This window comes from Mesoplodon bidens (genome assembly GCF_964165515.1).
Source record: "Mesoplodon bidens genome assembly, chromosome: X".
NCBI lineage: Eukaryota > Metazoa > Chordata > Mammalia > Artiodactyla > Ziphiidae > Mesoplodon > Mesoplodon bidens.
The window spans coordinates 71,278,793-71,294,635 of record NC_138163.1 but is presented as its reverse complement, the minus strand read 5'-3'; positions in this window follow the sequence as shown (position 1 = coordinate 71,294,635).

The window sequence follows — 15,843 nt, the reverse complement described above, 5'->3', positions numbered from 1 at the left end:
CCATCTGTTGATAGATATTTGGGTTATTTCACTTGCTGACTATTGTGAATAATAATGCTATGTACATTCATGTATAGTTTTTGTGTGGACATAAGTGTTCAATTCTCTTGTGTATATCCCTACAGATGAAATTGCTGGGCCATATTGTAACTCTATTTGACTTTTGAAGGAAACACTAAAGTGGTTTTCACAGTGGCTGCATCACTGTACATTCCCACCAACAATTTATGAGACTTCCTATTCTTTTTTTTAACATCTTTATTGGAGTATAATTGCTTTACAATGGTGTGTTAGTTTCAGCTTTATAACAAACTGAATCAGCTATACTTATACATATGTTCCCATAGGTCCTCACTCTTGCATCTCTCTCCCTCACAACCTCCCTATCCCACCCCTCTAGGTGGTCACAAAGCACCGAGCTGATCTCCCTGTTCTATGTGGTTGCTTCCCACTAGCTATCTATATTACGTTTGGTAGTGTATATATGTCCATGTTACTCTCTTGCTTTGTCACAGCTTATCCTTCCCTCTCCCCATATCCTCAAGTCCATTCTCTAGTAAGTCTGTGTCTTTATTCCTGTCTTACCCCTAGGTTCTTCATGACATTATTTTTTTTCTTAAATTCCATATATATGTGTTAGCATATGGTATTTGTCTTTCTCCTTCTGACTTACTTCACTCTGTATGACAGACTCTACGTCCATCCACCTCATTACAAATAGCTCAATTTGGTTTCTTTATATGGCTGAGTAATATTCCATCGTATATATTTGCCACATCTTCTTTATCCATTCATCTGAAGATGGACACTTAGGTTGTTTCCATCTCTGGACTATTGTAAATAGAGCTGCAATGAATATTTTGTTACATGACTCTTTTTGAATTATGGTTTTCTCAGGTTATATGCCCAGTAGTAGGATTGCTGGGTCATACGGTAGTTCTATTGGTAGTTTTGATAAGGAACCTCCATACTGTTCTCCATAGTGGCTGTACCAATTCACATTCCCACCAGCAGTGCAACAACTCTTAATCCCCTCTCCTCGCACACCAGGAAACAAAAAGGGAAGAAAAAGTCTCTTGCCTCTTTGGCAGGTCCTGACTTTTTCCCAGACTCCCTCCTGGCTAGCCATGGTGCAGTAGCCCCCTTCAGGCTGTGTTCATGCCACCAACCCCAGTCCTCTCCTTGCCATCCAACTGAAGCCCGAGCCTTAGCTCCCAGCCCTTGCCAGCCCCGGCGGGTGAGCAGACAAGCCTCTCGGGCTGGTGAGTGCTGTTCGGTGCTGCCCCTTCTCTGCAGGAATCTCTCTTCTTTACCCTCCGCACTCCTTTTGCTGCACTCTCCTCTGTGGCTCTGGAGCTTCCCGCCCCCGCCACCCACAGTCTCCACCGCAAAGTGGCTTAATAGTGTGTGGAAACCTTTCCATCTTCACAGCTCCCTCCCACTGGTGAAGGTCCTGTCCCTAAACTTTTGTCTCTGTTTTTTCTTTCTTCTTTTGCCCTACCGAGGTATGTGGGGAGTTTCTTGCCTTTTGTGAGGTCTGAGATCTTCTGCCAGTGTTCATTGGGTGTTCTATAGGAGCACTTCCACGTGTATATGTATTTCTGATGTATCTGTGTGGAGGAAGGTGATCTCCGCGTCTTACTCTTCTGCCATCTTCTCCTCTCCCTGTATGTCTTTTTGTAGTTATGTCTATTTAGGCCTTCTGTCCATTTTTGATTGGGTTCTTTGTTTTCTTTTTTTTTTATATTGACTGAATGAGCTCTTTGTAAATTTTGGAAATTAATCCCTTGTCAATCCCATCAATTGCAAATATTTTTTCCCATTATGTGGGTTTTCATTTTGTTTATGGTTTCCTTTGCTGTTCAGAAGCTTTTGAGTTTAATTAAATCCCATTTTTTAATTTTTGTTTTTATTTTCATTACTCTAAGGAAGTGGATCACAAAAGATCTTGCTGTGATTTATGTCAAAGTGTGTTCTGCCTAAGTTTTCCTCTAAGAATTTTATAGTATCCTGTCTTACATTTAGGTCTTTAACTCATTTTGCGTATATATCTTTGTGTATGTTGTTAGAGAATGTTCTAATTCCATTCTTTTACATGTAGCTGTCCAGTTTTCCCAGCATCATTTATTCTCTTCATTTACTGAAGAGAGTGTATTTTCTCCATTGTAAATAGGTAACTATTTCAACTAAATTCATAGAGACAGAGAGTTCAGTAAAATGAAAAAAGACAGAGGAATTATTCACAATTAAAAGAAAAAGAGAAATCCCCTGAAAATCAAATAACAAAACAGACTTCAACAATCTACTAAAACCTGAGTTCAAAAAGGAGGTAATATAAATGCCACAGAAATTAAGAAAAAAATATCGATAGAAATGCAGATCACTTTAACAAGAAACTAGAAACTATTAAGATGGACCAATCAAAAATAGACATTAAATTTCCAAAATAAAAACCAATCTAAAAACAACAAACAGCAGACGAAACAGCACAAAATAACAATTAAGTGACAAGTAGATAGATTAATGGAAATCACCCAACAAGTACAGCAGACAGAAAGACAAAAAAAATTAAAGCAACATACGAAATCTATGGGGTAATATAAAGTGTGCCAATTTATGCATAAAAGGGATTCCAGAAGTAGAATATAGAGAGAAGAAATCAAAAATGCTTCTGAATGAATTATGCCTGAAAATTTCCCCAAACTAAAGAAGGAAACAGATATCCACATACAGGAAGGACAGAGGGTCCAAAACAAGAATAACTCAAACAGACCCACACCAGATACATCATTATAAAATGGCAAAATTTGATAAAGAGAAGATTCTAAAGACAGCAAGAGAAAACAGTCACTTACAAGGGTCCCCATAAGGTTTATCAGCTGATTTACCTGCAGTAACTTCGCAGGTCAGAAAGAAATGGAATGATATATTCAAAGTCCTGAGAGGGAAAACACTGCAACCTAGGATAGCCTAACCAGCAAGATTATAATTTAGAATAAAAGGACAGATAAAGAATTTCTTAAACAAGCAAAAACTAAAAGAATACAACAATGCTAAACCTACCCTAAAAAATATTTAAGAGTTTTCCCTAAATATAAAAGAAGCAACAATCTATAGAAAAGGGAAAATCACAGTAGGAAATTGATAAAAGGATTGAAGGTCTCCTAAATAAAAAAATATATAGACTAAAAAATAGTAAAAATATTTTAAAAGTGATTACAGCGACAATTAACAGTAAAAAGATAGGCATGAAGATAAAAATTTGATGTCAAAATTACACATTCTCAATGGACTAAATGTTCTGATCAAAAGACATAGGATGGCACATTAGATTAAAAAAAAGAACCTATAATATGCTACCTACAATAGGCTCACTTCAGGGTGAAAGACATACACAGACAAAAAGTGAGGAGATGGAGAAAGATATTTCATGCAAATGGAAATGACCAGAAAGTGGAGGTAGCAAAACTCATAGCCAAAATAGACCTTAAAACAAAGGCTATAAGGAAACACAAAGCAATACATTATATAATGAAAAAGGGATCGATACAAGAAGAGGATATTACACTCATTAACATATGTTCACTCAATAGAGGAGCTCCTAAGTATATAAAACAAGTGTTAACAGACATAAAGGGAGAAATGGACAATAACACAATAGAATTAGGAGACTTTAAAACCCTACTGATATCAAAGGGCAGATTGCCTGGACAGAAAATCAGGAAGGCAAAAGAAGTCCTAAATGGAACAATAGACCAGTTGGACTTAATTGATATCTACAGGACAGTACATCCCCCTACAAAACAGAGTACACATTCTTTTCAAGCATGCATGGAATGTTCTCTAGGATAGACCACACACTAGGTCACAAATCAATTCTCAACAAATTTAAGAGGACAGAAATTATTTCAATCATTTTTTTTTCTGACCACAACAGAATGAAATTAGAAATCAAGCACAGAAAGAAAAAATGGGAAAAAAACCAAACACATGGAGACTAGGAAATGTGCTATTGAAAAACCAATGGGTCAAAGTTGAGATCAAACAAGAAATCAGAAAATACCTCAAGAGAAATGAAAGTAAAAACACAACCTAACAAAATTCATGGGATAAAGCAAAGGCAGTTCTAAGATGGGAGTTCATAGCAATAAGGCCTTCCTCAAGAAACAAACAAACAAAAAAACAAATAAACAACCAGACCTACTATCTAAAATAAACAGAGGGCTTCCCTGGTGGCGCAGTGGTTGAGAGTCCGCCTGCCGATGCAGGGGACACGGGTTCGTACCCCGGTCTGGGAGGATCCCACATGCCGCGGAGCGGTTGGGCCCGTGAGCCATGGCCGTTGGGCCTGCGCGTCCGGAGCCTGTGCTCCGCAACGGGAGAGGCCACAACAGTGAGAGGCCCGCATACAGCAAAAAAAAAATAAAAATAAAAATAAACAGAAAAAAAAGTCAGCAGAAGGAATGAAATAATGAAGATCAGAGAGGAAATAAATCAAGCAGAGATAAAAGACAATAAAAATTATCAATAAAACCAAGAGCTGGTTTTTTAAAAGATAAACAAAATCATCAAACCTCTAACATGCTCACCAAGAAGAAAAGAGAGACGACCCAAATAAAGAAAATAAAAAATGAAAAAGGAGAAACGAAAACTGATACTACGTAAGTAAAAATAAATCATAAGTGAATACCATGAACAGTTATATGCCAATAAATTGGATAACCTAGAAGAAATGGACAAGTTTGAAGAAATATACAGCCTGCAAAAACTAGGTCAAGAAGAAACAGATAATTTAAATAGATCAATCACTAGGAGTGAAATAGAATCTGTAATAATAATAATAATAAAACTTCCTGCAAACAAAAATACAGTACCAGACAGCTTCACTGGAGAATTATAGAAAACATGCAAAGAAGAACTTATATGCATCCTTCTTAAATTATTCTAAAAAATTAAAGAGAAGAGACTTCCATATTCATTCTATGAAGTCACCACCACCCTGATAACAAAACCAGACAAAGAGACTGCAAAACAGAAAAAATTACAGGTCAATCTTTGATGAATATACATCCAAAAATCCTCAACAAAGTATTAGAAAAGTGAATCCAACAATACATAAAAAGGATCATACACCATGATCCATGATCAAGTCAGATTCATTCTGGGATTTCAAGAATGGTTGAATATATGCAAATTAATCAAGGTGATACATCATATTAATGAAAGAAAAACAAAAACCACATGATCATCTCAATAGACACAGAAAAATCATTTGACAAAATTCAACATGCATTCATGGTAAAAAGTCTTACCAATGTGGGTATAGGGAGAATATATCTCCACATAATAAAAGCCATTTATAACAAACCCACAAATAATAAACAGTGGTGAAAAGCCAAAAGCCTTCCCACTAATATCAAGAACAAGATAAGGAGGCCAACTCTCATGACTTTTATTCAACATAGCATTGGCTGTCCTAGCCATAGCAATCAGAAAAGAAAAAGAAATAAAATGTATCCAAATTTGAAGGAAAGAGGTAAAACTTGTATTTGCAGAGGACATGATACTCTATATAGAGAGCCCTAAAGTCTCCAAACACAAACTATTAGAACTAATAAATGAACTCAGTAAGGTAGCAGGAAACATGATTAATATATATATATATATATATATATATATATATATATATATATATATATATGTGTGTGTGTGTGTGTGTGTGTGTGTGTGTGTGTGTATATGTCTGTGGCATTTTTTACACGAATAATGAAATATCAGAATGTTAAAAAAATCCCAAGTAAAATCACCTCAAAAATATAAAAAGGTATCACATGCTCTTGGATGGGAAGAATTAATGTTGTTAAAATGGCCATACTACCCAAAGCAAACACAGGTTCATTGCAATCCACATCAAAATGCCCAGGAAATTTTTCACAGAACTAGAACAAATAATCCTAAAATTTATATGGAACAACAAAATACCCAGAATTGCCAAAGCAATCCTGAAGGGGGAAAAGCATAACAAAATAAAAACAAAGCTGGAGTCATAACTCTTCCAGACTTCTGAATATATTACAAAGCTATAGTAATCAAAATAATGTGGTATTGACACAAAAACAGACATATAGATCAAGGGAACAGAATAAAGAGACCAGAAATAAACCCACACTCCTACATTCAATTAATCTACTACAAAGGAGGCAAGAATACACAATGGAGAAAAGAGAGACTGTTCAACAGGTGGTGTTGTGAGAGCTGGGTAGCTACATGTAAATTAATGAAATTAGAACAATCTCTCACACCATATACAAAAATAAACTCAAAATGGTTTAAAGGCTTAAATATAAGACATGACACCATAAAACTCCTAGAAGAGAACATAGGCAAAACTTTCTCTGCCATTAATTATACCAATATTTTATTATGTCAGTCTCCCAAGGCAAAAGAAATAGAAGAAAAATAAATAAATAAATCAACAGGACCTAATCAAACCTAAAAGCCTTTGTACATCAAAGCAAACTATCAACAAAATGAAAAGATACCTATACAATGGGAGAAAATATTTGCAAATGATGTGACCAGCAAGGGGTTAATATCCAAATATACAAACAGCTCATACAACTCAATATTGAAAGAACAAACACCCAACCAAAAATTGAACAGAAGGACTAAATAGACATTTCTCCAAATAAGATATACAGATGGCCAACAGGCACATGAAAAGATGCTCAGCACTGCTAATTATTAGAGAAATGCAAATCAAAACCACAATGAGGTATCACATCACACCAGTCAGAATGGCTACTATCAAAAAGTCTACAAACAATAAATGCTAGAAAGAATGTGGAGAAAAAAGATTCCCTCCTACACTGTTGGTGGGAATATAAATTCGTACAGACACTATGGAGAGCAGTATGGAGGTTCCTTAAGAAACTAAAAATAGAGCTACAATATGATCCAGCTATCACACTCCTGGGCATATATCTGGAAAGAATGAAAACTCTTATTCAAAAATATACATGCATCCCAATGTTCACAGCTGCACTACTTACAATAACCAAAACATGGAAACAACCCAAGTGCCCATCAACAGACGACTGGCTTAAGAAGATGTGAGGCATATATATATATATATATATATATATATATATATATATATATATATATATATATATATATAACTCATCCATAAAATGCATAAAATATTGCCTTTGCAGCTATATGGATGGGTCTAGAGAATATTATACTTAGTGATGTAATTCAGACAATGACAAACACTATATGATATCACTTATATGTGAAATCTAAAGAATAATACAAATGAATCTATATACATAATAGAAACAAACTCACAGACATAGAAAACAAACTTATGGTTACCAAAGGGGAGAGAGAGGGAAGGTGGTATGAATTAGCAGTATGGGATTAACAGATACAAACTACTATACATAAAATAGATAAACAATAATGATTTATGATATAGGACAGTGAATTATGTTAAATACCTTGTAATAACCTATAATGGAATACAATCTGAAAAATATATAGCTGAATTACTTTGCTATATACTTGAAACTAACACAGTATTATAAGACAACTATATTTCCGTTTTTAAAAAGTGTATGAAAAGTCTAGAAATTGTTAAGATGGCAAGTGCAGTAACCTAGATTTGAGCAGGCAGTATTGGGAGAGAACAAAAAAAGAAAGAAAAACACAGCAGAAAAGCAGAAGTGAGTTTATACATGCATAAGCTCACAGGGTATCAGAGTTAAAAATGACATTTACAAGTAGTCTAGTCTCATGTGTATTTGATGGTGAGTCCTCTTGGTCACATCTCCTTAAACTGCCTTCTACAATTTTATATCTTGTACAGGACATATACCTGTATGTTGAATATTGAATAAATGATTGAAATTAATACATATTTACTATCCATAAGATGAGAGTAAAAGAACATTTTACATTTCATATTTTTTAAAATAAAATCATATAAAGCAATCATATAAAGCTAAAAACTAGGTTTCCTTTTCAGAATTTAACACTATGGTGAGTATTATTTTTTAGTTTTTTTTTCTTACTTTTTTTTTTTTTTAGCAAGTATACTTTAACCTTAAGTAGCTCTTTCTTCTAACGAACCATTGTATCATTTAATGCACCTCAATTGCTCCATCAGACCAACACTATCATTTGGTGCACTGAAACATAAATTTTACTAGTGATTTTCTGTTGTCCCAAGAGGGAAGTAAAGTGTTATTAGGGAAAGAAATTTTGATTGAAAATTCTGCAACTGAATCTGCTACTGACCAGCAGTATGATCTGAAGTAACTTAACATCTCCAGGCCTTAATTGCCTTTTCTGTAAAATTGAGATAATAAAACCTTGTGTCCTTGAGGGAAGGATTCAGAGTGAATTTATCTTTTGTGGTTTCTTCCATTTTCAAAAGCAATGATTCTAAATAATTCTTAGTAATGGGACATTGATACTACACTCTGAAGAATACTGTTAACATATCAATTTAAAAATAATCTCCATTAAGAAAGGAATGTAAGGAACATAACCTTATGAATTTAACCACTAGCAGGAGGAATCTCATAACAACTCTGATCACTTTGTTGGCTTCAAATTGGAAAGAATGTGCTTTGGGGAAAAATAATATAGAGACCATAATAAAATAATTGAAACCACATATTTATGTATCACACTAGATTACACAAAAGAAACAGAGACTCTTGTTTAAATAACATTGATAGGAAAACCCACCCAGTCTCCCTATCTAATCATTGACTTAATTGAATTCAATGTATATTTATTGAATCCCTATTATGTGAGGGACTATATAACTCACAGAAAGGAATGTTTCATTAACCCTTCCATCTAGGGGATTATGGTTTAATGGAAGGAGACAGACACTTAGCATATAAAGAATAAAAGGCAGACTAGAATAAGTGCAAGTCAGTATTAAAAAATGTGATGTCACCAAGATGGCAAAGTAGGAGACCCCAGCCTCTATTTCACTGCAAATATCAACAGTTAGACAGCTATCCATGAACAAAACAGCTCTGTGAGAGCATAGGCGTCCATTTAAGAAACCTCAGCAACACAGTGGAACAAAAAAATCTGAGAATAAATGCACAAAAAGGGAAGATGGAGCGGCTTCATTTTGCCTGCATCACTTCATCTCCCAGGCCAGCATGTCTCAGCACCTGGGGGGAACTCCTCAGCTAGAAAGAATTACCCTCACTGAGAAAAGGAGAGTGGGATGAGTGTCTAGCCTTGCCCACCTTTTAGAGCACAGCATGAAGGACCTACCTTGGTTTCACCTCACCCAGACAATGGCAAATCTGTGACTTACAGAAACAGATATGAACAAGGAAGAATAGCAGAGACTACCAGTAGTAGCCATGCAGTGGGAGCAAGCACGGTTTCCAGTTGGTTGTTCTTGCAGAAGTTTCCAGTCTTGGAGAAGACTCCAGCAATTGTCACCACTGAACTAAGCAAAGACCAGCACAGCCACCATGGATCCACTGCAGATTTTATTGTTTTCTTTTTGTTTTTTTTGTTTTTTTTTTGCGGTACGTGGGCCTCTCACTGTTGTGGCCTCTCCCATTGTGGAGCGCAGGCTCTGGAGGCGCAGCCTCAGCAGCCATGGCTCACGGGCCCAGCCGCTCTGCGGCATGTGGGATCTTCCTGTACCGGGGCATGAACCCATGTCCCCTGCATCGGCAGGTGGACTCTCAACCACTGTGCCACCAGGGAAGCCCTTTGTTTGCTTTTATTCAAGAACTACTCCTGACCACAGACACCAGCATCCTGAGTCCCTTCTCACTTCCTTTCCCTTTCACCCCTGCTGGAGCACATGATCCATGCAGGCAGCATCTGAAGATGCATGAGTGCAAATCACCAGCCTAAACCCACCTCGGCTGACCCCTTCAAACAAAAGTTTACTTGGGGATAAATCCTCCAGCTGTGCACATACATGCTGCTGTCCTAACTCTCATCATCAGCCTCTACTGCCATGTGCTATGCCAGTGGTGAGACCCTATAACTATGGAAGTGCATGCTGACAGCCAAGATACCAGCTGTTTGTGGGCCTGGATTTGGCCTATCTCCTGTCACTGGCCAATACCACTGCGTGCACCTACAGATATCACCCCCAGCTGTTCACTTTAGACTGACAATAGCTCCCTCATGCAAGTGCATTCCCTAGATAGCAGCCGCAGATCCATAAGCAAATTTAAGTTTCTGATATGACTTCCCCAACAGCCCTTGTTATCAACAGTCTTCCCTGCTTCCTAGGGCCTGTATGCCTTATACACTTCTTAAATAAGACCCTTATGGAGCTTATCAAACTCCTCTCTTCTAGCTTTTATTGACCATCCCAGGCTAGCTGGGAAACCACAATGTACTCCACCTATGGAACTTAATAAACACATGAGGCCCAGGTCCCATATTTCTCTGTCTACATTCTGCCTTGACCTTCTTATGTAGTCCAACAAGGCATGTTATGTATTTCCACCAGGACCTGTGAGTAACAAATTTCTCAATTTCCATTTTTTTTGTAGTCTATTTCGAACCATGGCTCACTGTTGAACATTCTGTGCTCTACTGAACAAATGTTAATTTAACAAAGTCATAACACACCCACAGCTGAGAGTCTGACCACCACTGGTCTCAACCACCAATGCTGTATGCATTGGTGTCTTGCCATTGGACAAGGAGGTGACTCTGAGGACACCAACAGTCCTAGTCACCATTACGGAACCCTATAGAACTTGACAAGAACCACACAGTTGGAAATGCTATGGACTGCAGTGGCCTTACTGATGAGATATTATGTTGGCAGGGTCCCGTGATCCAGGGACAACTTCCCTGGGAGAATGTATGATGCGCCTCAGGCTGATGTAATGTCACACTGGCCACTGCCACTGCAGGCTCACCTCGCACCCCTATGTCCCCCCGGCCAGAGTGAGCCAGTGCCCCCCAATCAGCTGCTCCTCTAAACCCGTCCTGTCTGAGCGAAGAACAGATGCCCTCAGGCAACTTACATGCAGAGGCGGGTACAAATCCAAAGCTGAATTCAGGGAGATGTGCGAACAAAGAAGAGAAATGGAAATTTCTCCCAGCAGCCTCAGGAGCACTGGAGAAGTCTCCACAACCAACTTGATATACCCTGCATCTGTGGAATACCTGAATAGAGAATGAATCATCCCAAATTGAGGAGGTGGACTTTGGTAGAAAGATATATTATTTTTCACTCTTTTGTTCTTTTTGTGAGTGTGTATGTATACACTTCTGCATGATACTTTGTCAGCATAGCTTTGCTTTCACCATTTGTCCTAGGGATCTGTCTGTCCGTTTTTTTTTTAATTTAATTATTTTTTTCTTAATAATTACTTTTTATTTCAATAACATTATTTTATCTTACTTTTAGTTTATTCTCTTTCTTTCTTTCTTCCTTTCTTTCATTCTTTCTTTCTATATTTTCTCCCTTTTATTCTGAGCCATGTGGATTAAAGGCTCTTGGGCCTGCAGCCAGGAGTCAATACTGTGACTCTGAGGTGGGAGAGCCAATTTCAGGACACTGGTCGAAAAGAGACCTCCCAGCTCCATGTAATATCAAATGGCAAAAATCTCCCAGAGATCTCCATCTCAACACCAAGACCCAGCTTCACTCAAGACCAGCAAGCTACAGTGTTGGACACCCTATGCCAAACAACTAGCAGGACAGGAACACAACTCCACCAATTAACAGAGAGGCTGCCTAAAAACATAATAAGGCCACAGACACCACAAAACACACCACCAGACATGGACTTGCCCAAGAGAAAGACAGGATCCAGGTTCATCCAACAGAACACAGGCACTAGGCACCACCCCCAGGAAGCCTACAAAACCCACTGAAACAACTTTAGCCACTGGGGACAGAGAGCAAAAACAATGGGAAATACGAACCTGCAGCCTGCAAAAAGGACACCCCAAACACATTAAGATGACCAAAATGAGAAGACAGAAAAACACACAGCAGATGAAGGAGCAAGATAAAAACCCACCAGACATAACAAATGAAGAGGAAATAGGCAGTCTACACGAAAAATAATTCAGAATAATGATAGTAAACATGATCCAAAATCTTGGAAATAGAACAGAGAAAATGCAAGAAACATTTAACAAACACCTAGAAGAACTAAAGAGGCAACAAGCAATGATGAACATCAAAATAAATGAAATTAAAAATACTCTAGAAGGGATCAATAGCAGAATAACTAAAGCAGAAGAACGGATAAGTGACCTTGAAGATAAAATAGTGGACATAACTACTGCAGAGCAGAATACAGAAAAAAAGAATGAAAAGAAACGAGGACAGTCTCAGAGTCCTCTGGGACAACATTAAATGCACCAACATTCGAATTATAGGGGTCCCAGAAAAAGAAGAGAAAAAGAAAGAGACTGAGAAAATATTTGAAGTGATTATAGATGAAAACTTCCCTAATATGGGAAAATAAATAGTCAATCAACTCCAGGAGGCACAGCGAGTCCCATACAGAATAAATGCAAGGAGAAATACGCCAAGACACATATTAAACAAAATGTCAAAAATTAAACACAAAGAAATCATATTAAAAGCAGCAAGGATAAAACCACAAATAACACAGAAGGGAATCCCCACATCGTTAACAGCTGATCTTTCAGCAGAAACTCTGCAAGCCAGAAGGGAGTGGTAGGACATATTTAAAGTGATGAAGGAGAAAAATCTACAAACATGATTACTCTACCCAGCAAGGATCTCATTCAAATTTGATGGAGAAATTAAAACCTTTACAGACAAGCAATAGCTGTGAGAGTTCAGCACCACCAAACCAGCTTTACAACAAATGCTAAAGGAACTTCTCTAGGCAAGAAACACAAGAGAAGGAAAAGACTGACAATAGCAAACCCAAAACAATTAAGAAAATGGGAAAAGGAAATACATATCAATAATTAACTTAAGTGTAAATGGATAAAATGCTCCCACCAAAAGACACAGAAGGCTGAATGAAGACAAAAACAAGACCCATATGTATGCTGTCTACAACAGACCCACTTCAGACATAGGGACACATACACACTGAAAGTGAGGTGAAGGAAAAAGATATTCTATGCAAATGGAAATGAAAAGAAAGCTGGAGTAGCAATTCTCATGTCAGAAAAAATAGGCTTTAAAATAAAGTCTATTACAAGAGACAAACAAGGACACTACATAATGATCAAGGGATCGATCCAAGAAGAAGATGCAGCAACTGTAAATATTTATGCACCCAACATAGGAGCACCTCTATACATCAGGCAAATACTAACAGCCTTAAAGGGGGAAATCGACAGTATAACATTCACAGTAGGGGACTTTACCACCCCATTTTCTCCAAAGGACAGATCATCGAAGTGAAAATAAATAAAAAACACAAGTTTTAAATGACACATTAAACAAGAGGTACTTAATTGATATTATAGGACATTCCATCCAAAAACAGAAGATTACACATCTTTCTCAAGTGCTCATGGAACATTCTCCATGATAGATCATACATTGGGGCACAAATCAATCCTTGGCAAATTTAAGAAAATTGACATCGTATCAAGTATCTTTTCCGACAACAACGTTATAAGACTAGATATCAATTACAGGAAAAAATCTTAAAAAAATACAAACACATGGAGGATAAACAATACACTACTTAATAACGAAGCGATCACTGAAGAAAGCAAAGAGGAAATTAAATAATACCTAGAAACAAATGACAATGGAGACACGATGACCCAAAACCTATATGATGCAGCAAAAGGAGTCCTAAGAGAGAAGTTTATAGTAATACAATCCTACCTTAAGAAACAGGAAACAGCTCAAATAAACAACCTAACCTTGCACCTAAAGCAATTAGAGAAAGAAGAACAAAAATACCCCAGAGTTAGCAGAAGGAAAGAAATCATAAAGATCAGATTAGAGATAAATGAAAAAGAAATGAAGGAAATGATAGCAAAGATCAACAAAACTAAAACCTGCTTCTTTGAGAAGATAAACAAAATTGATAAACCATTAGCAAGGCTCATCAAGAAAATAAGGGAGAAGACCCAAATCAATAGAATTAGAAATGAAAAACGGGAAGTAACAACTGACATTTCAGAAATACAATGTATCATGAGAGATTATGACAAGCAACTCTATGCCAATAAATTGGACAACCTGGAAGAAATGGACAAATTCTTAGAAATGCACAACCTGCCAAGACTGAATCAGGAAGAAATAGAAAATAAAAACGGACAAATCAAAAGCACTGAAATTGAGACTGTGATTAAAAATCATCCAGAAAGCAAAAGATCAGGACCAGATGACTTTACAGGGAAATTCTGTCAAACATTTAGAGAAGAGCTAACGACTATGCTTCTCAAACAAAATACAGCACAGAGAGGAACTCGCCCAAACTCATTCTATGAGGTCACCATCACCCTGACACAAAAACCGGACAAAGATGGAACAAAGAAAGAAAACTACAGGCTCTTATCACTGATGAACATAGATGCAAAAATCCTCAACAAAGTACGAGCAAACAAAATCCAACAGCACATTAAAAGGATCATACACCATGGTCAAGTGGGATTTATTCCAGGAATGCAAACATTCTTCAATATATGCAAATAAATTAACGTGATGCACCATATTAACAAATTGAAGGAGGAAAACCATATGATCATCTCAATAGATGCAGGGAAAGCTTTTGATAAAACACAACAGCCATTAATGATAAATACCCTGCAGGAAGTAGGCATGGGGGAACTTTCCTCAACATAATAATGGTCATATATGACAAACCTACAGCAAACATCATCCTCAATGGTGAAAAACTGAAACCATTTCCACTAAGATCAGGGACAAGAAAAGGTTGCCCTCTCTCACTGCTCTTATTCAACATAGATTTGGAAGTCTTGGCCACAGCAATCAGAGAAGAAAACGAAATAAAATAATCCAAATAAGAAAAGAAGAAGTAAAGCTGTCACTGTTTGCAAATGACATGATACTATACATAGAGTATCCTACAGATGCTACCAGAAAACTATTAGAGATAAACAATGAATTTGGAAAAGTAGCAAGATACACAATTAATGCACAGAAAACTCTGGCATTCCTATACACTAATGATGAAAAATCTGAAAGTGATATTAAGAAAACATTCCCATTTACCGTTGTAACAAAACTAATAAAATATCTAGGAATAAACCTACCTAAGGAGACAAAAGACCTGTATGCAGATAATTATTAGACACTGATGAAGGAAATTAAAGATGTTACAAATAGATGGAGAGGTATACCATGTTCTTGGAGAGGAAGAATTAACATTGTGAAAATGACTTCACTACCCAAAGCAATCTACAGATTCAATGCAATCCCTATCAAAATACCACAGACACTTTTCACAGAACTAGAACAAAAAATGTCACAATTTGTATGGAAACACAAAAGATCCTGAATAGCCAAAGCAAACTTGAGAACGGAAAATGAAGCTGGAGGAATCAGGCTCCCTCATTTCAGACCATACTACAAAGATACAGTAATCAATACAGTATGGTAGTGGCACAAAAACAGAAATATAGATCAATGTAACAAGATAGAAAGCCCAGAGATAAACCCACGCACATATGGTCACCTTTTCCTTGATAAAGGAGGCAAGAATATACAGTGAAGAAAAGACAGCCTCTTCAATAAGTGGTGCTGGGAAAACTTGACAGGTATATGTAGAAGTATGCGATTAGAACACTCCCTAACACCATACACAAAAATAAGTTCAGAATGTATTAAAGACCTAAATGTAA